At 33.6% G+C, this 20,679-nt stretch overlaps 2 long non-coding RNA genes and 2 pseudogenes across 4 annotated transcripts; all 4 read left to right on the top strand.

The window, feature by feature from the left end:
* Positions 1–975: 975 nt before the first annotated feature.
* On the top strand, positions 976–1,627 carry LOC146917736 (uncharacterized). Its single transcript, XR_015013509.1, has 2 exons — positions 976–1,006; positions 1,302–1,627. It is a non-coding gene; the product is annotated as an uncharacterized LOC146917736 (long non-coding RNA).
* Positions 1,628–4,127: 2,500 nt separating this feature from the next.
* LOC146917735 (CDT1-like protein a, chloroplastic) lies at positions 4,128–7,961 on the top strand (annotated as a pseudogene). The gene is made up of 7 exons (XR_015013478.1): positions 4,128–4,276; positions 4,379–4,480; positions 4,984–5,197; positions 5,677–6,390; positions 7,068–7,269; positions 7,358–7,448; positions 7,710–7,961. The product of XR_015013478.1 is annotated as a CDT1-like protein a, chloroplastic (transcript).
* A 1,551-nt stretch (positions 7,962–9,512) lies between these two features.
* Positions 9,513–16,036, top strand: LOC146917734 (uncharacterized; annotated as a pseudogene). Its single transcript, XR_015016682.1, has 6 exons — positions 9,513–10,098; positions 11,267–12,340; positions 12,592–12,745; positions 13,354–13,650; positions 13,750–15,907; positions 15,995–16,036. The product of XR_015016682.1 is annotated as an uncharacterized LOC146917734 (transcript).
* Positions 16,037–16,991: 955 nt separating this feature from the next.
* LOC146917733 (uncharacterized) lies at positions 16,992–19,106 on the top strand. Its single transcript, XR_015013510.1, has 3 exons — positions 16,992–17,080; positions 17,502–17,677; positions 18,156–19,106. It is a non-coding gene; the product is annotated as an uncharacterized LOC146917733 (long non-coding RNA).
* The last annotated feature ends 1,573 nt before the right edge of the window (positions 19,107–20,679 follow it).

The raw sequence follows: 20,679 nt of genomic DNA, 5'->3' as shown, positions 1-20,679 counted from the left end.
GTTAGACCTGTTTATTAAATTTAGAATTCTATCATATGCACATGCATCATAAAAATTATCTTCTTGAGGATACACATCTTTATGGTAACAGGATAAACCACTTATCATAATAAGCGCTTATGTATGAGCTTGCGTAACCTATTTTAGTAACAAAAGATAAAATAACGTTTAATTGCCTTTTTATAAACTATATTGGAGAACTTATAAAAATAAGTTGAAAAAAGCCTATGAAATCCAAACATGCCATAGTATTTGTCTTGGGTAGATAAGTTCAACTAATCCAAACAGTGTCATAAAATGTATGCCAGTAGATAAGTTCAACTAATGTAATCCAAACATGCCATAGTGTTTGTCTTGGATGTCACAAATTTTGAAAAGATCATTAAAGTACAAATTTTGTTGGCTAGCTTTACATTAGAGAAAGTATATGAGAATTTGTGGCTACTAGCTAAGCTTACATTTTTGTAACTGATTTTTGTAAAAGAATTGATTTCATTACTTTAATTTTATTTTTCGCTTTTCATTGTTGATAAGGTTTCTGATCTTCCACAGGTCATGCTACCAGAGCCCTTTAACTTGTCAACAGAATTTTCATCAACTTCAGATGAAATTGAACCGTTGCCGAACAACTTATCTTTGAGTTCATCATCTAAAAACTTCCTAGACAACCAAGAAATTGAAGCACACGGTAGAGAGAATGTACACTGTTGTTTGATTTTGTGAGTATTCTTAATGCAGAAAGAGGCAACCAGAAAGGAATAATTGTCATTGTGTTTTCAACCAAAAGATATTAATACACCAGTGCATAAGATCTCACCTCCATATTCTGTAGCTGCAATAGTTCGGAAAGCCCTGATTTGAAAATTGTCTCTTGTACTCATAGTTTCTTGACACACACACCTGTGCAGTCAGTTGTTGCTCGGTTCTTATGTTAATCTTCAGAAAATGACTATTACTTTTTGATAGCTATGTACCGGTGGTGTCTTTCTGGAGACACTATGTACCGGTGGGTCTCTTACTTTTTTCGCTGAATAAATATTTGTGCTTTTAAAGTATCAGTCTCGTTAGTGATGCGAAAGTTTGAGTCAGGCTTAACATGAAATTCCAGCCTTCTTTGGACTAAAAAAAACATAGAATTCTGAATTTATGTTTGATATAATGGAATAGCAGTACTTAGCAGTTTGATGACATTACTTAGTGTTCTTGTGAGCCAAAATCCTCTCATTTACTTAAAAGTAGTTATTTATTAATTCTCCTTATGTTCTTATTCTTATAGTTTATGAAACCTGTAACATTTGCAGGGTTAAGAATGTGTTGGATTTAGACGCTGTTTGGTCAAGGCTTCTCAACAATGTGACCAAAGAAGATGAGTGAAGGGTCTTTGTTGAATGAGATAAGAGATTGTAAGATAAGTAAACAGACATTCCGAGAGGGATTAGAACACCATACACACAGCTATAGTGAATTGCTCTGGTCCCTCATTATATATAGTAAGATTTTCAGTAACACTAATTCGATCTTTATTCGCACACAAGTTTTCCTTCTATTATTGGATTGATTTTTATGTCAAGGCTTTTTGTGTCATATATTATATATTATATAATAGTACTATTTTTACGATTCTCTAGGTAATATTATCTTGATTTCCATTTTATCGCGTAACAAATTAAATTTTCTACTAGGACTTGTTATGATATTTTTCCATCTCTATTGGTGATGGAAACTGAAAACCAATGAACCTATTAGAGCAAATGTCATGCTGATGTTTTACTCATGCTTGATTTTATGTTTTATTTAGAAATAGTTGAATTAATTTGGATTTTTAGTTTGCATGACATTGTGGTCAGTTTAACCCTGAATGTTCTCTCTATCTCTTTACCATTTTTATCTCTCCTCATTATATATCCATTTCCTCTTCACTTCTCTCTCGTCACACCCTGAATGTTGTGTAATGATTTAATTACATTTGATGACTCCATTGGGATGCTGGGAAAACTTCAAATTTTGAATGTCGAATATTGTTCAAAGCTCAAAACTATTCCACCTCTCAAATTACCTTCATTGGAGAAACTCAATCTTACAAGTTTATCTAGTATTAAGAGTCTTTCTCCCATGTTGGATGAGGCATTGGATAAACTTAAAATTTTGAGTGTCCTCGATTGTCCAATGATCGAAACTATTCCATCTCTCAAATTAGCTTCATTGGAAGAACTCACTCTTTCAGAATTACATAGCATTAAGAGTCTTTCTCCAATGTTGGACGAGTCATTGGATAAACTTAAAATTTTGACGGTCTACCGGTGTTTTGATCTCATATATATTCCACCTCTCAAATTACCTTCATTGGAAATACTCACTCTTTCCTATTTATATAGTATTGAGAGTCTTTCTTCCATGTTGGATGAATCATTGGACAAACTTAAAATTTTGGAGGTCAAAAGTTTTAAACATCTCATATATATTCCACCTCTCAAATTAGCTTCATTGGAGGAACTTACTCTTTCAGACTTACATTGCATTAAGAGTCTTTCTCCCTTGTTGGATGAGTCATTGGATAAACTTACAAGTTTGAGGGTTGACTGGTGTTTTTTTCTCAAATATATTCCACCTCTCAAATTACCTTCATTGGAAAAACTCAGTCTTACCCATTCATCTAGAATTAAGAGTCTTTCTCCCATGTTGGATGAGTCATTGGATAAACTTAAAATTTTGACAGTCTACTGGTGTTCTGATCTCATATATATTCCACCTCTCAAATTACCTTCATTGGAAATACTCACTCTTTCATATTTATCTAGTATTGAGAGTCTTTCTTCCATGTTGGACGAGTCATTAGATAAACTGACAAGTTTGAGGGTCGACTGTTGTGAACATCTCAAATATATTCCACTTCTTAAATTACCTTCATTGGAAAAACTCTGTCTTACCCATTCATCTAGTATTGAGAATCTTTCTCCCATGTTGGATGAATCATTGGATAAACTTAAAATTTTGGAGGTTCAAAGTTGTAAACATCTCATATATATTCCACCTCTCAAATTACCTTCATTGGAAATACTCACTCTTTCATATTTATCTAGTATTGAGAGTCTTTCTCCCATGTTGAATGAGTCATTAGATAAACTTACAAGTTTGAGGGTCGACTGGTGTGAACATCTCAAAACTATTCCACCTCTCAAATTACCTTCATTGGAAAAACTCAATCTTTATTGTTTACCTAGTATTGAGAGTCTTTCTCTCATGTCGGATGAGTCATTGGATAAACTTAAAATTTTGAATGTCGGCTACTGTGCAAAGCTCCAAACTATTCCTTCTCTCAAATTAGCTTCATTGGAAGAACTTTGTCTTTCAAATGTATATAGCATTAAGAGTCTTTCTCCCTTGTTGCATGGGTCATTGGATAAACTTAAAATCTTGAATATTAAAGGTTTGTATAAGCTGTGGAGTTTTCCATCAATCATGTTGCCTTCACTAGTAATCCTTGATCTTTCATTTTGTGAATGTCTCGAGAGTTTTCCAAGTATCACCAGTCAGTCAATGGCTAAACTTAAAATATTGAGACTTACAGGTTGTAAAAAGCTCAGGAATATTCCAGCTATCAACGTGGCTTCCTTATATGTATTCAATCATTCAGGATGTGAGAGTCTTGAGTTTACCACCTCTGATATGAAATGAAAACATGTTGAGTTTTTGGAGAAATTTGTGCTGGACTGGATCTGAAAAAGGTTGGATATTTCTACCGGCGATATACTATATCCTGCAGGTCTCTTTTACTGTCAATTAAATCTTATGGATTTTCTAAAGGTTTAAATATTGATTTATGTATTTTGCCTCAATCACAATTTTGATCCTCCCATTTTTATATCTACGATTTTAATAATCTAACTTCTAAAATGAATGACTTTTTTTCTACTTGTGCATTTTGAAGCTGAATTTTGGTGATATGATAAGTGAGATGTTTACGTGACAGTGTCTTGATAGATTCGTACTCTTTTTTTGGTTATATAAAAACTAATTTTCATTGCAATTTATACTGGTTCTTGATTTTTGTGTGTTAATCGCATACCTGGAGTAATTGCTAACAGTTTTTGTTGTTTTTGTTGTTTTTGCTGCTAACAATTATTAATATTAATTTTGTCTCTATAGAATGGATCAAAAAGCGTGTGATGAATCTGTCAAAGATGCTTCGGATTTCAAGTGTGAGAAGATTTTCCACTCCAGAGGAGCCATTATTACGCATCAATTTCAAGGGTCCACAAACCCACCTTCCAGAAAAGTATCAACCCTGATTTAATCCATCTAATTTCGTATTTTAATAGAAAAAATTATTTTTGAATTTTTTGTAGAAATAATTTTCCACTATTTTTTTTTAAAACAGGTTCAAGATCATTGCTGATTTGTTTAGTGATATTAGTTGTGCACTTAGATTGTTGCATCTGCATAAAAAGTCTCAAACTTTTCAAAATCTTTGCAACAAGAGGTACTAACCATTTTATGGTTGTATTTTGACATTTTTTTTTTATCTAATTAAAATAATATTTAATTTTTTTATTTCTATAAAGTACTAACACACACAATAGTTACATATCGACACCGGAATTTAATTATTTGAAAAAAAAGTGACAGTGTCGGACATTGAACACACCTTCTATCATAAGTGGTTATGCTAGAGTTGTGTGTGTCAGACATTGAGCACACCTTCTATCATAAGTGTTGGTGCTAAAGTTGTGTGTGTGCGGGCGCTATACCGTAGAATTTTAACAAACCACACGGTTTAGTACAAAGTGTTGTCAAATAGAGGGTAATGCCATAGCACTGTAACTTAGCTAAATTTGAACAACCGGCTATTTTCTGAGATCCGTGATTGACTTCACTAAAGTTCATCATATGTATTCAAAGTTTTGATTGTAGAGGATCCATTTCCTTTGATTGATTGAGTAATTGATTGATTAATGAAGTGACTGTAGTGTGTTTTATTTTCAGAAACTTCTCTTATGCTCATCTAGCGCAGATGAAGTATATACTTCCCAAAGGTATAGAAATTGAAAAGGTGGTTGTTGTTGATAAGAAAAACTTGTTGTTGAAAATCACTTTGGTATTTGAAGTTGTAGAAGATCGCTCCAAACAATCTGCTGATTTGGCTCTTATACGATATTTGAATTCCAGGGTGATTAATTTCTTTAATCTGCATCCCGAGGTAACATTTTTTGATTTCGGGGTGTTACTCTTATTGATTGTATTTTCTGTATTTGAAGGAGCCATTTACGCTATCTTAACAGTGGTATATCTTATTTGACTGTTATTTTTTATTTGGATTATTGTTTTAGATGTCGGAGTCCACATTTCTAAATCCAATCTGAGTGAGTTCTAGAACTTCATACACAATTATTTTAGTTTTTCCAGGTCTTCCTCTACCTCTTATATTATGAAAATGTATTGACGATAATAAAAACTTATTATATGAGATTTAGTCGAATTGAAAATGTTGTTGATGATTATGATTTATGAGATTTTCTGGCTACTGGTTATGCTTATCTTTTGACAACTGCTTTTCTTTGGGTCTGGTTCCGCTATATTTATTTTTGTTCTTAGAAGTATGCAGAAGAATTGATTTCATCACCTTAATTTTGATTTTAATTTTAATTTTTTGTTTTTGCTTTTTGTTGCGGATATCAGGGGACTGATATTCCAGAGGCCACACTATCAGAGCCCTTTAGCCGAAGACCTTATAACTTGATTTTCAAAGATGGAACTGTAAATTTGTCAACTGAACTTTCATCAACTTCCAATGAAATTGAACTGTCACTGAACAACTTACATCTGAGTCCATCCTGTAAAAGTCATTTTTCTCAGAAGAATGTTGCTCGCGATACTGAGCAAGTTCAGAGCTTTTCATCATCTGAAAACTCTCTGTCGTCGCACGAATCTGACTGGCTGGATTACCAAGAAAGTAAAAGCACGCGGCAAAAAGAATGTACACCATTGTCTGATTGTGTTAGTAATAATGTAGAAAGAGGCAAGCAGAAGGAATCACTGTCCATGTGTATTCAACGAAATGTTATTAATACACCAGTACATAAGATCTCCCATCCACATTCTGTTAGCCGCATTGAAAGCCCTGATTTGAAAACTGTTTCTTGTACGGATAGTTTGTTGACACACACTCCTGCACAGTCAGCACCTGAGAGATTGTTGCTCGGTTCTGATGTTAAGCTTCAGAAAATGACTGCCCAAAAGTTTGGGTCGTTTTATAAATCTGCAAAAAGAATGCTTAACTTTACACTCACAGAAGGCGGTAATGATTTGGATGATAGAGTATACATGTCTAAACCTAGCAGAGGATGTTCTGAGGACTTCAAATCTTTTGATTCTGTTTCCCCACCTCAGGAGGTATGAGCCTGCTATCTAGTTTTGGTTTTAATTTTCGACTTATCCCTAAAATCATACTTTGATACTCACCTATTATTCTATTTTGTACCTTTCAATCTATCCTTTCCAGAGAGCTTGCAAAGAAAGCAATTTGTTTTTCTGACATTTAGTAGTTCATGTTAAATTGTAACTAGTAAGAGGGGTACTCATCATATATTTATGCACGAAAAAGAGGAGCTTTAGATATTGTTATAAGATAATGAACATATTTGGTGCGAAACTTGTCGAAGATTTAGAGTGAAACATTGAGGATGGTTATACAAAAACAGTAATGTTTTTATTTATAACACACTTGTAATATCGTAGTTTAGTCGATTTCTTAGATTGGCTGTGTCAAATAGTTTGTTTAATAGGTTTTATAGTGGAGATGGTTTAAATTTTTATAATACTCCTTTCTCTCTAGATTGACGAAAAGAAAGGGAATACTATTCTCCCGTGTTTTCACTTATTAAAATCTCTTGTTTATTCACAGTTCACAAGAATATGCTTGTGCTGTGTTTATAATTGTTCATACTTAAGCATATTCTTGATATCTAATATCCCTTACTTCCACACTTTGCATCTGATCAACATTATTTACCATAAAAAATTTTCTCGTGAAAGTAATTGATTTCTTGTTAATTGGTTTCTTGATGCAGGTGGATGAGAGCCTTAGTCATTCTTTTCAGAAAATCAATGTAGATCAACATTGTTTGGATGCATCGGATAACAATCCTTCATCATCGGTGGAACTGGTTAATGTTATTGACTCTATATTTGACTCTGTCAAAAGAACTTCAAACACAAAAGAGGAGCTCTTGCAAAAGATAATGATGAACTGTTTAGATTTTGTCGAGATTAGTACGTTCTAATTCTATTACTATAAAGCAGATGATTTCTTAGTAATAAACAACATAGCTAACTAATCTTAATCTTGTTCTCCCAATAGGAGAAGCTGAAGAACAGATTGAGATTTTGGAAAAGACTGTGCCAGACTGGCTTTGCAAGAAGGTGGTTTCTTCTGGAGACACTATGTACTGGTGGGTCTCTTTGCTTTTTTTCACTGATGAAACCTTTGTTCTTTTAGAGTATCAGTCTCTTTTAGGGACGTGAAAATTTCAGTCCAACTTAAAACATGAAATTCCAGCCTTCTTCGGATATAATGGAATAGCAGAACATTTGATGTTATTGGTTAGTGTTGTTGTGAGCCAAAGTCCGTTGGTGTTTACTTCAAACTAGTTATTTATTAATTCTCTTTATGTTCTCACACTTCTAGTTTATTAAACATGTTATATTTGCAGTGTCAAGAATGTATTAGATTTGGACTCAGTTCGATTGCGGCTTCTCAGCAGTGTGACCAAAGGAGATTAGTGAAAGGCTTTTGTTGAATGATATATATTGTTGGTAATGCTCTGCATTACTTGGTAATTGTGGGTTGAATTTTTGCACTTATTGTTTTAGTTACAACAACCAGCTATAGTGAACATCTTGGCTGGCACACAAGGGATTGTAAGAACCGGTTTTATAAATTGTTCTTAAGCTTTTTAGTTCCACATATTGTATTCTCTGTCTCAGTTTCCTTTTTGGTTACTTTCTTTCTCACAGTTGGTGAAACGCTTATTTCACACAGATTAATGAATATTATAAATGAAAAACGGGATAGTAATTTTTTAAGCGAATGGTAATTTTATTAAATTAACGTTACTTATTATTGGTGTATTAATACTATTAATATATAAAATGAAAGATATGAGTAGACTTATATTGATTTCCTTATGAGACTGTGCATAATGCACGAGTTACCTAACTATATAATTTTTTAGAGTACAAAAATAGAAATAATGTGTTGAAAAGTAGTGAAAAATATTGAATTTCAACTTTTTAAAAGTTTAAAAGTTGATTAAAGAGTAACACAGCTAAGACCTAATAAGGACGGTAGGAAGTAAAGACAATCAATCATCTACTTTTAATGCGGGAACAAGCAGCCACATGACTTGCATGATTGCAAATAGTTGCTCAATAGACCTTTTAATTTAACTCCCGACTGAATCATAATTCTTGATCGATTGTTTTTTGTGGCTAAAATTTGATTGAGTCATAATTTTGGATCTACTTTTTTCAACAAGATGAATAAATTTGAGGAGCCTATTGAACAACCATCATGATTGTGTTTATTGTGGTTGATTTAGTATATGAATTAGCCTCTAATTTGCTAAAATTAGATGAGTGAACTAAACAATTATTTTTCTTTCTATCTATTTGATTTAGAAATTGTTTACGAGACTTGATAAAACATATAATGTGACTAAAAAAATTATGTAATTGTTTAGAAACAATAATGAATACATTAACACACACATTTTATACATCTGCATGATATCTGGTAAATCCCGTATAAAAATGTGATTAACCAATTTAGTAAATGATTGATTCAACAATTCACAGTATCACGATATATGAAAAAAAATAAGTATCTAATAGTATAATGATATTTAGGGTGCATTTGTTTAAGATTTTTTTAGGAAAAAAATCTATTTTTTGTGTAAAAAAAAATCACTTTTGTCATTTTTAAGTGCTTGTATAGGATTTTTAGAAAATATCATTTTGTCAAAAAAAATCTATTTTGACTTTAAAATGAAAAGCTATTAAGATTAGCTTTTATCAAAATCTATTTTTTCAAAAACAAAGAGGTAACACATGAACTAGTTAAAAATCATTTTTTTTTAAAAAAAAAAATCACTTTTTTGTCTAGTTGACAAACAAATAGCTTTAGATTTTTTTTAAAATCTCTAAAAAAAATCTCTGAATTCTTGTAACACAAAATCTATTTTTTTTAATGTGAAAACAAATGCACCCTTAAACCATCTTTTGGTAATAATCTTTGGTACATTTTGTTAATTTCTCTCCTTATTGGACTAAATTAGAGAAAAGAAAAAAGAAAAAAAAGGACAGAAAAAGTAAGAAAATAACAAAAGTATGAGAGAGAGAATTAAAAGTTAAAGTACCAAGCGCGTCCCAGCAAGGTAGTCCCAAGAAATTGCCTCCACTGACAAGGTAGTCCCACTTTCATGACTTTAGATACTCCAAAGTCTTTGAAGTCCTCCACACTCTACATTTCATATTATTCCTAGCTCAATTTTCTCAAACAACTGTTCTTTCATCTGAATCTACAAAAAACTAATATTCATCAAACCACTTTCATTCACTCATCATGGCTCCCCTTACAGTCACAAATCAATTCACGTATGATGTTTTTCTCAGCTTTCGAGGTGAGGATACTCGCTATGGTTTCACTGGCAATCTCAAGAAAGCTCTTGATGACAAAGGAGTAAAAACTTTCATGGATGAAAAGGATCTTCAAAAAGGCGAAGAAATCACACCATCACTTCTCAAAGCAATTGAAGACTCCAACATGGCCATAGTTGTCCTCTCTGAGAATTATGCTTATTCATCCTTTTGCTTACAAGAACTTTCTCATATCCTTGATTCCATCAACGATAGGGGTCGGTGTGTCCATCCGATATTTTACAAGGTAGATCCTTCTGATGTACGAAAGTTGAGAAATAGTTATGGAAAAGCAATGGCTAAACATGAGGGTCGGTGTTGCTGGCCAGTATCCAACCCTAACGTGGATAAATGGAAGGCTTCTCTTCACCAAGTTGTTAATTTGTCCGGCTCTCATTACAAAGGGTATGTATATTCCTATCTTTTGATATTCATTTCATTTGTCAAGTAAAATGATTCAGATGAATTGAGTATAAGACTTATTAAAAAATTTTAGATAATTTTCTTTTGGTAGTGTCCGACCTTGCATATATTATGATTGTGCATTAATCTTACCAACTGAACTAAGTTTGGTGAACAGATAAATTATTTACCAAAGTTGTCTTCTGGTCTAAAAAAAAATTAAATGTAATCTTTACCTCTTTACCACCTACACCAACTATTAGAAAGAAAAAAATATTAGTTTTATTTGATTGTGATTTTATAATATCAATTAACTAATAATTTTTATCTTTTACCATTATTTCTGTCTTTCTTTATCACGTATTTCTTTAAAGCTTAATTATATGCTAGATAGTAAAGAGTAATTACTCAAACAAAAAAGTAAAGAGATTTTTTTTTCTTACACAAAATAGTAAAGGGAATGTAACAAAAAAAATAGTAAAGGAAGCGATAAGCAGCTAAACAATACATTTTTTATTAAAAAAATATACGATAATTATATCTCTCAATTTATTTTTCAAAACCTTAAATGATAAGCCAAACAAATGACAAATTTTAGTTATAAATAAATAGACTTATGAGCACTTTTGACTCTCCATATATCATAATTGTGTTTTCAGCTAAACAAATGACAAATTTTTGAGCATTTTGAAACCTTAAACTTTCCTTCTTTATGACTTTGCAGTCTCTCTCTCAATTTTCCTCCAAATATTGAAATATATTTTGTGGTGATATGATTTATTGATGTGACACTCAACTTGTGACTTTTCTTAAAATTAAAAAACAAAACTAAAACAAAATGCCAAAATGTTTGGCACCCTAATTAAAAGTTTGATTCACTCTTGAGTGTACGAGCTGATTTTTGGCATTTTTTTAATTTAAAGAGAAGTCACACGATTATGAGAGTTGAGTGTTACGTCAATAAAATATGTTACATCAACGTAAATTTTGGGAGAGAAACTACCAAATTATGGGGAAAACATAAGCGGACAAAGTTCCTAAAAAAAGTGGGGGCTAAAAGCATACAATCGTGATAAGTGGAGTGCAAAAAACACAATTAAGCCTAATACATGATCAGTGTTAAAAACATAAACATATGCTCTTAAGTGACCTCTTTTCTCTTACTGGATAGGGATGAGTATGAATGTGACTTTATTAAGAAGATTGTTGATCAAATCTTAAGAAATACAAAACCTATTGTCTTACATGTTGGTGATTACCTAGTTGGACTGGAGCACCAAAAACAATTCTTGACTTCGCTTTTGAATATTGGGTCTGATGATACTATCCACATGGTCGGGATCCATGGGATAGGTGGAATAGGGAAAACTACTCTCGCTCTTGAAGTTTATAATTCGATCGTCCATCAATTTCAATGTTCCTGTTTTTTAGAAAAAGTCAGAGAAAATTTTGACAAAAATGGGTTGATATATTTGCAAAAGATCCTTCTATCGCAAATTGTTGGAGAGAGGAACATGGAGATAACAAGTGTTGGACAGGGAATTTCAATATTACAAAAAAATCTTCCACACAAAAAAGTTCTTTTACTTCTAGACGATGTTGACAAGGACGAGCAATTAAAGGCTATTGCTGGAAGTTCCGATTGGTTTGGTCTAGGGAGTAGAGTCATCATCACGACCCGAGACAAAAGGTTGCTAACATATCATGGTGTTGAAAAAATATACGAGGTGAAGGGATTGAACGATGAAGATGCTTTTGACTTGGTGGGATGGAAAGCTCTAAAAAACAACTATAGTCCAATCTATAAAGATGTTTTATTAGAACAAAAGTATGGAAGAGAAGTGAATGTTGACGAATTGCGTAGGCTGAGAGATTTGAAGAATGACAAAGATTTTTCAGATTATGCGAATGTTTTAAAACGTGTCGTAGCATATGCTTCCGGCCTTCCGCTTGCTTTAGAAATCATAGGTTCTCACCTTTTTAATAAGACAATAAAACAATGTAAAGATGCACTGGATCGTTACGAAAGGGTTCCTGATAAAAAGATCCAAACGACACTAGCATTGAGCTTTGATGCTTTGGAGAAAGAAGACCAATTTGTTTTTCTAGACATTGCTTGTTGTCTCAAAGGATGTAATTTGACAAGAGTCGAAGAAATACTTCATGCTCATCATGGTGATAACATGAAACACCACATTAATGTGTTAGTGGAAAAATCTCTTACTCCCTCCGTTTCAAAATGAGTGTCGCTTTAGCCAAAAAAAATTGTTTCAAAATGAGTGTCGCTTTCAGTTTCCAATACAATAATAACTTTTTCTTTTCAATTGTACCCTCCAATTAATACTCTGTACACTACTTCCAAAGTATTACTTTTAAAACTAACCAATAGTTAATAAGGATAATTTGGTAAAATAACCATTCTCTTTCTCTTAATCATTGCATTTCTTAATATGTGTGTAAACACCTAAAACGACACTCATTTTGAAACGGAGGGAGTATAAAAATAAGTGAGTTTGGTGTTGTGACATTACATGATTTGATAGAGGATATGGGAAAAGAAATTGTTAGACAAGAATCACCTCAAGATCCTGGAGAACGCACTAGGTTATGGGCCTATAAAGATCTAAAGAAAGTTTTTAAGGAAGATACGGTGAGTCATAATGATATGGATGGTTTGACTTTTCATCTTTTAACTTTCATTAATGTTACTAATACTCATGTCACCCTTCTGGCCTTATGAATTATTAATTGTCACCATATCTATCATAATTTTTTTATCTTTACATGAGTATAATTTATATGTATCGTCAATGTAATTTTTTTTTACACATATATTTAATTATGTGTGACTACATTGGTTAATGAATTAAAAACTGATGAATGATTTAACACAGTTTAATGGTGTTAGATCAACAGTCGAAAACAACTTTGCATATACAACTAATCATAACATTTAGAATTGCTACATCAATCAATAATGTGACAATCTGAATGTTTTGATTGATTGTATGTGCAAAGTTGTTTTGGATTGTCGACCCTCTACCATTAAACTCTTTTAACATATTGATGTGATGATGCATAATTGAATACATGTGTAAATTTTTTTAACATTATCTTTGTTTAAAACTTAAAATTTTGATAATATTTAATAACATTATCAACTCTATTTTCAATGCTAACGGGCCGATTGCATAAAAAATATATATTTAAATACTTGGTATAAAGTTCTACAATATATCTGTCCTTTTTTGTTTACAGGGAACAAGTAAAATTGAAATCATACATTTCCAATTGGACCGTTCGATTGAAGAAAATTTCCAATTGTACCGTTCGATTGAAGAAAAATCAGAAGATTGGGATGGAAAAGCTTTCAAGAAGATGAAAAATCTCAAAACACTAATTTTTAGTAGTCATGTTTGTTTTTCTGAAACTTTTGAGCATATTCCAAATAGTCTACGAGTCCTGGAATATCGCATTCGCAGTTATAGCAGTTATCCCAATTTCAATCGCTATCGCGCATCAAATCCATTTGAGTGGGACAACTTTCTCACAAAGGCAAGTGTAACCTATTCATATCTCTTTTCCTATATTAATAAATCCGGTTTAATATTATTCATTAATTTCTTATTTATTTTCATTTTTTTTTTTTTGCAGAAGTTTGAGAATATGAGAGTTTTAAATTATTATGATTGCGATATACAATTAACAAGAATACCTGATATCTCTAATCTCCCAAATTTAGAACAATTTTCAATTCAACATTGTCCTAGTTTAATTACAATTGATGAATCTGTTGGCTTTTTGAGTAAACTTAAAATCTTGAGATTTATAGGTTGCAATAACCTCCAGAGTGTTCCACCACTCAATTCAGCTTCACTGGTAGAACTCAATCTTTCACACTGTCATAGTCTAGAAAGTTTTCCTCCCGTGGTGAGTGGATTTCTTGGAGAACTTAAAATCTTGAGGGTTATAGGTTGCAGCAAAATCAGACTTATTCCATCTCTCGTGTTACCTTCTCTAGAAGAACTCGATCTTTTAAATTGTACTAGTCTTGACAATTTTTCACATATGGTGTTTGGTGATAAGCTTAAAACCATGAGTTTTAGAGGTTGCTACGAGTTAAGGAGTATTCCACCTCTCAAGTTGAATTCACTTGAAAAACTTGTCCTTTCAAATTGTTATAAGCTCGAGAGCTTTCCAAGAGTGGTGGATGGGTTTCTTGGAAAACTTAAAACCCTGTTTGTTCGAAATTGTCACAATCTTAGGAGTATTCCAGCTCTCAAGTTGGATTCACTTGAAAAATTTGACCTATCACATTGTCGCAATCTCGTGAGTATTTCACCTCTCAAGTTGAATTCACTTGAAAAACTTGTCCTTTCAAATTGTTATAAGCTCGAGAGCTTTCCAAGCGTGGTGGATGGGTTTCTTGGAAAACTTAAAACTTTGGTTGTTCAAAATTGTCCCAGTCTCAGGAGTATTCCAGCTCTCAAGTTAGATTCACTTGAAAAACTTGACCTATCACATTGTCGCAATCTCGTGAGTATCTCACCTCTCAAGTTGGATTCACTAGAAAAACTTGTCCTTTCAAATTGTTATAAGCTCGAGAGCTTTCCAAGCGTGGTGGATGGGTTTCTTGGAAAACTTAAAACTTTGGTTGTTCAAAATTGTCCCAGTCTCAGGAGTATTCCAGCTCTCAAGTTAGATTCACTTGAAAAACTTGACCTATCACATTGTCGCAATCTCGTGAGTATCTCACCTCTCAAGTTGGATTCACTAGAAAAACTTTACCTTTCACGTTGTTATAAGCTCGAGAATTTTCCATGTGTGGTGGATGGGTTTCTTGGAAAACTTAAAACCCTATTTGTTAAAAGTTGTCACAATCTCAGGAGTATTCCAGCTCTCAAGTTGGATTCACTTGAACAACTTGAGCTATCACATTGTCACAATCTCGTGAGTATTTCACCTCTCAAGTTGGATTCACTAGAAACACTTGACCTTTCAAACTGTTTTGAGCTCGAGAGCTTTCCCAGTGTGGTGGATTGGTTTCTTGGAAAACTTAAAACCCTGTTTGTTAAAAATTGTTACAATCTCAGGAGTATTCCAGCTCTCAAGTTGGATTCACTTGAACAACTTGACCTATCACATTGTCACAATCTCGTGAGTATTTCACCTCTCAAGTTGGATTCACTAGAAAAACTTGACCTTTCAAATTGTCATATGCTCGAGAGCTTTCCAAGTGTGGTGGATGGGTTGTTGGATAAACTTAAATTCATGAATATTGAACATTGCATCATGCTTAGGAAAATCCCACGACTCAGGTTGACTTCGTTGGAACATTTGAATCTTTCACATTGTTATAATCTTGAGAGTTTTCCAGAATTATTGGGAGAGATGAGAAATAAACCAGGACTCCTCTTGGATGAAACTCCCATAAAAGAATTTCCATTTCAATTTCAAACTCTTACTCAGCCTCAAAGAATCGGCTGAACTTACCATCGAGGCTGAAGAAAAAGTGAGCCCAATACAATCTTCACATGTAAAGTATATTTGTGTCAGGAACTGCAAACTTTCAGATGAAAATCTGTCAATAAATCTCATGTTGTTTGCTAATGTGAAAGAATTACACCTAATTGAAAATCAATTCACAGTTCTTCCTAATTCTATTGATGAATGTAAGTTTTTATGGAAACTCGTCTTGGATGATTGTAAGGAACTTCAGGAAATAAAAGGGATTCCTCCACGCTTAAGAATGTTGTCTGCACTAAACTGCAAGTCGTTGACTTTGTCGTGTAAAAGCAAATTACTAAATCAGGTTATGATTCATTTTATTTTTGTTTGTAATATATTTTATATTCTTTTTGATATAGTTAAACTTAGATTAATTATTTTTGACCAACAGGAATTACATGAGGCTAGAAACACGTGGTTTCTTTTGCCATAAGTGCCAATGATTCCAGACTGGTTCGACCATAAATGCGGGGCAGGATTGTCAATTTCTTTCTGGTTTCTTAACAAGTTTCCTCCCATAGCTCTTTGTGTTGTTTCTCCAATGAAATTGAATTCTAGACATGGTGAAAGTGTGATCATCAATGGCCATAAATCGGTCTATAGATATATTTCAGAGATACATTCGACGTCACGGTTCGATCTGTATCATTTGTAGCTTATTCATATGCAAATGGATAACTTCAATGATAATATGGACAAAGCACTTTTAGAAAATAAGTGGAACCATGCAAAAGTTAATTTTGGAATCACATTCACGCGTGGTGGAATCCATGTATTGAAAGAGAAAGTAACATGAAAGATATTTGATTCACCAACCCAGACGTGTGGTGGAATCCGTGTATTGAAAGAGAAAAGTAACATGTAAGATACTCGATTCACCAACCCAGAGAATGATACTAACATTGTGTTACATTCGGGATGTTGAGGTAAGTATATCATTTCTTTTACCCAAAGAGTCATAAAATTTTCTTCCTGTAGTGTTTTAGAATGTTAATGTGTTTCATATTTGTTTCACCCAATAACAGTTATAGGTTGGACTATTCATGTTTTAATGATAAGTTGGCATGTTTTTGCATAAATACTGAATTTTTGTATGTTCAACCTCACCAAATCACTGGGGATGAATCGGTGAAAGAAACTTCATATTTCAAGTGTGAGAAGATTCTCTACCCAGTTGATAAATCAATTGTATGTCCAACTGTAAGGAAGAAGACCGAACCATTATTATCCATCAATTTCAAGAATCCACAAACCCAACTTCCAAAAGAGTATGAACCCTAAATTAAATTAACCATTTTTCAATGCATATAGATTTTTTTATTTTATTTTGATATATTTGTTTTTGAATATTTTACAGGTACAAGACTTTTGCTGATTTGTAAAGTGATATGAGTTGTGCACTTAGATTATTGCATCTGCGTACAAAGTCTCCAACTTTTCAAAATATTTGCAACAAGGTTGAAGTTCTTGCAAAGAGGTGATTGTTTTGTTTTCAAATCCCCCAAATTTAATTTATTCATTTATGGATACTAACCATTTTAAGGTTGTATGTTGATATTTTCCCTCTAATTAAAATAATCTTTATGTGTGTATATCTCCGAAGTATTGCTGACATGTCGACACTAGTAATTATTTTAAAAAAGGACATAATTGAAGGTAATCAAATGTGTCGGTGTCCACCTTTGATCAAAAGTGTTGGGTTGGTGCTACAAAGGTGTATGTGTGTTTGAGTTTGTGTGTAACTGTGTCAGAGTTGTCAAGTAGTGCATATAGCGGCACTATGCTTTTCTGAGATCCGTGTTTGACTTCACTAAAGTTCACCATATGAAGTCAAAATTTTGATTTCCTTTGATTGATTGATTGATTATGGAAGTTACTGTGGTGTGTTTTATTTTTAGAAACTTCTCTTATGCACATCTAGCACAGATGAAGTATATACTTCCCAAAGGTATAGAAATTGAAAAGGTGGTTGTTGTTGATAAGAAGAGCTTGTGTATGAAGCCTGATTTGAAGATCACCTTGGTATTTGACGCTGTACAAGATCTCTCCGACCACATTTCTAAATCCAATCTAAGTGAGTTCTAGAACTTCATCGTTTGCGTCTGAGTTATACATCTGAAAAGTCCAATGTAATCAATGTAATACTGTCATTTTTTGGTAACATAGTCAAGGGGGTGGCATTTAGGTTTGCATTCTCTGCATAGTACTCTGCTGTGATTTGTGATTCCATATGGTACGTAGATAGAAGCATGTTATAACTAGTTGAAAATGTATTGAATATAATAATAATGTGTTGTATGATATTTAGTTGAAAATATATTGGATCATTGTTGATTACATAAGCATGTTAGACATGGCTGTAAATGTATTGATGATTATGATTTATGAGATTTTTTTGCTACTGGTTATGCTTATCGTTTGCAACTGCTTTTCTTTGGGTCTGGTTCCACTATATTTATTTTTGTTCGAAGTATGCAGAAGAATTGATTTCATCACCTTAATTTTGATTTTAATTTTAATTTGTTGTTTTTGCTTTTTGTTGTGGATATCAGGGGACTGATAATCCAGAGGCCACACTATCAGAGCCCTTTAGCCAAAGACCTTATAACTTGATTTTCAAAGATGGAACTGTAAATTTGTCAAAAGAACTTTCATCAACTTCCAACGAAATTGAACTTTCACTGAACAACTTACATCTGAGTCCATCTTTTAAAAGACACTTTTCTCAGAAGAATGTTGCTAACAAGACTGAGCAAGTTCAGAGCTTTTCATCATCTGAAAACTATCTGTGAACCCATGGATCTGACTGGCTGGATAACCAAGAAAGTGAAAGCACGTGGCAGAAAGAATGTACACTATTGTCTGATTGTGTGAGAAATAATGTAGAAAGAGGCGAGCAGAAGGAATCATCGTCCATGTGTATTCAACAAAATGTTATTAATACACCAGTACATAAGATCTCCCCTCCACATTCTGTTAGCCGCATTGAAAGCCTGATTTGAAAATTGTTTCTTGTACGGATAGTTTGTTGACACACACTCCTGCACAGTCAGCACCTGAGAGATTGTTGCTCGGTTCTGATGTTAAGCTTCAGAAAATGACTGCCCAAAAGTCTGGGTCGTGTTTTAAGCCTGCAAAAAGAGTGCTCGACTTTACACTCACCAAAGGCAGTGATGATTTCGACAATGGAGTATATGTCTAAACCTAGCAGAGGATGTTCTGAGGACTTCAAATCTTTTGATTCTGTTTCCCCGCCTCAGGAGGTATGCGCCTGCTATCAAGTTTTTATTTTAATTTTCGATTTATCCCTAAAATCATACTTTGATATTCACTTATTATACTATTTTGTACCTTTCAATTTATCCTTGATGGAGAGCTTGCAAACAAAGCAATTTATTTTCCTGACATTTAGTAGTTCATGTTAAATTCTAACTAGTGAGTGCGACACTCATCATATATTCATGCATGAAGAAAGAGGAGCCTTAGAGATTGTTATAAGATAATAATGAACATACTGGGTGAGAAACATGTCGAAGATTTTGTGTATGGTTGTCAGCAATGGTGGTTGAACCCGTTGTCTTGTTTGGGTATCGGCTAACCGGTGTACTTGTAATTATATCTTGAATCGGGTAGCAAGTTAATCATTAAGCAAGGGAAATAATATAGAGCCTAGACATAGCTTGTCGAGAACTAGATAGTTAAGCATAGAATCAAGTATACTAAGATTTGAATGATTAGATATCTATTCATAAAGTAAGTTAAGCAATCAATAAGTTTACCTGTAGTTGGATTGTTTAAGGAATCGAGGTAAAGAGATAGCATGTTTTAGGTATAACCTTCATACATGCATAAGACCAAGTTTTAAGAAGAGTGTTATGTCTCTTGAAATCCTTCCAAGGTTGGATTCAAGGGGTTCCCCACGGGGAATGGTTAAGCCGAAAGGGAGCCGCATTTCACTAAGTTAAAGTGCCGTGTCTTTTGTATTCCATCCAAGGTTGGATATAAAAGGTTCTCCAAGGGGAATGGGGTAAGCCGTAAGGGACCCGCACGTTCACTAAGGGAGTCCGGTGCGCTCTTGCTAAGCACTTCACCGGTAGTAAGGGATTAGCTTCTGGGGTTACTCCACTCGGGACTAATCCATAAAATGAATTCAGATAAAGTTGTTTGTTACACGCTAACATAATCAATGAAGCTAACTATGCATAATGTTCATACATTTATATGTTATGTCATAGAGCCTTGACGTAGATTGTCAAGAACAAGTAGAGACTTGGCGTAGTTCGTCAAGAAGTAGTAAGATAGCAAGGATCACTTTTGTGATAAGAGATGATATGTTATAGAAACAACATATTAAGCAAGTAGAAGCAAGTAAAGAAAGATATGCCGATGACGATCTTAGGTTTCCCCTAATCGTCCGGTTTAGAATCGTGTCATGATAGGAGTATGAGAGACTTGATGCATAGAGTGTATTCTTGGCAAAGCGGTTTTAGTTTCCCCTTGATCGCCATGACACGTATAGAAGAGAAGCCTATAACAAGTTAAGATGGAATTATGACGGCCCTAGTATGCACGACCGTCTAAGAAAGCAAGTCCCCACACACGTATAATCAACCGACAGGTTGTATTGTAGACACGTGGTGACCGTAGGTTTCCCCCGTGGTTGCCTATAGCCTAGGATTAAGTGGAACTCACTGAGACATTATGTCTCATCCCAATCCTTATTTGTTTCAGATATCAGGATGGTTTAGCAAGCTAGTAGCCGGATGGAGGTTGCGACAAGTGTTCGTTCGTACCTATTGCCGGGAGATGAGGATATTCAAGGATGCATATTTAATACTTCAGAAAAGTTGAGTTGTAATTTATTGTACGAACGCATTTGTTGTATAAGAAATCCATTTGAAGCTTTTTATGTTGGAAAGTTTAAGTATCCAGTACTAAACTAACTCACATGCTAGACTTTCTAGATACGTCTAGTATGGGTGTTACATTTGGTATCAGAGCAGGTCGTTTCAGACTGTGCCTTGGGTCATTAAGTTACAACAAAGGTTGTGGGACCATTGGGTTCCGGGTAAATGT

Source organism: Medicago sativa, chromosome 6 (assembly GCF_051527215.1).
Source record: "Medicago sativa cultivar Bolivia chromosome 6, Bolivia_mono, whole genome shotgun sequence".
NCBI lineage: Eukaryota > Viridiplantae > Streptophyta > Magnoliopsida > Fabales > Fabaceae > Medicago > Medicago sativa.
This window is presented reverse-complemented; position numbering and strand designations above follow the sequence as displayed.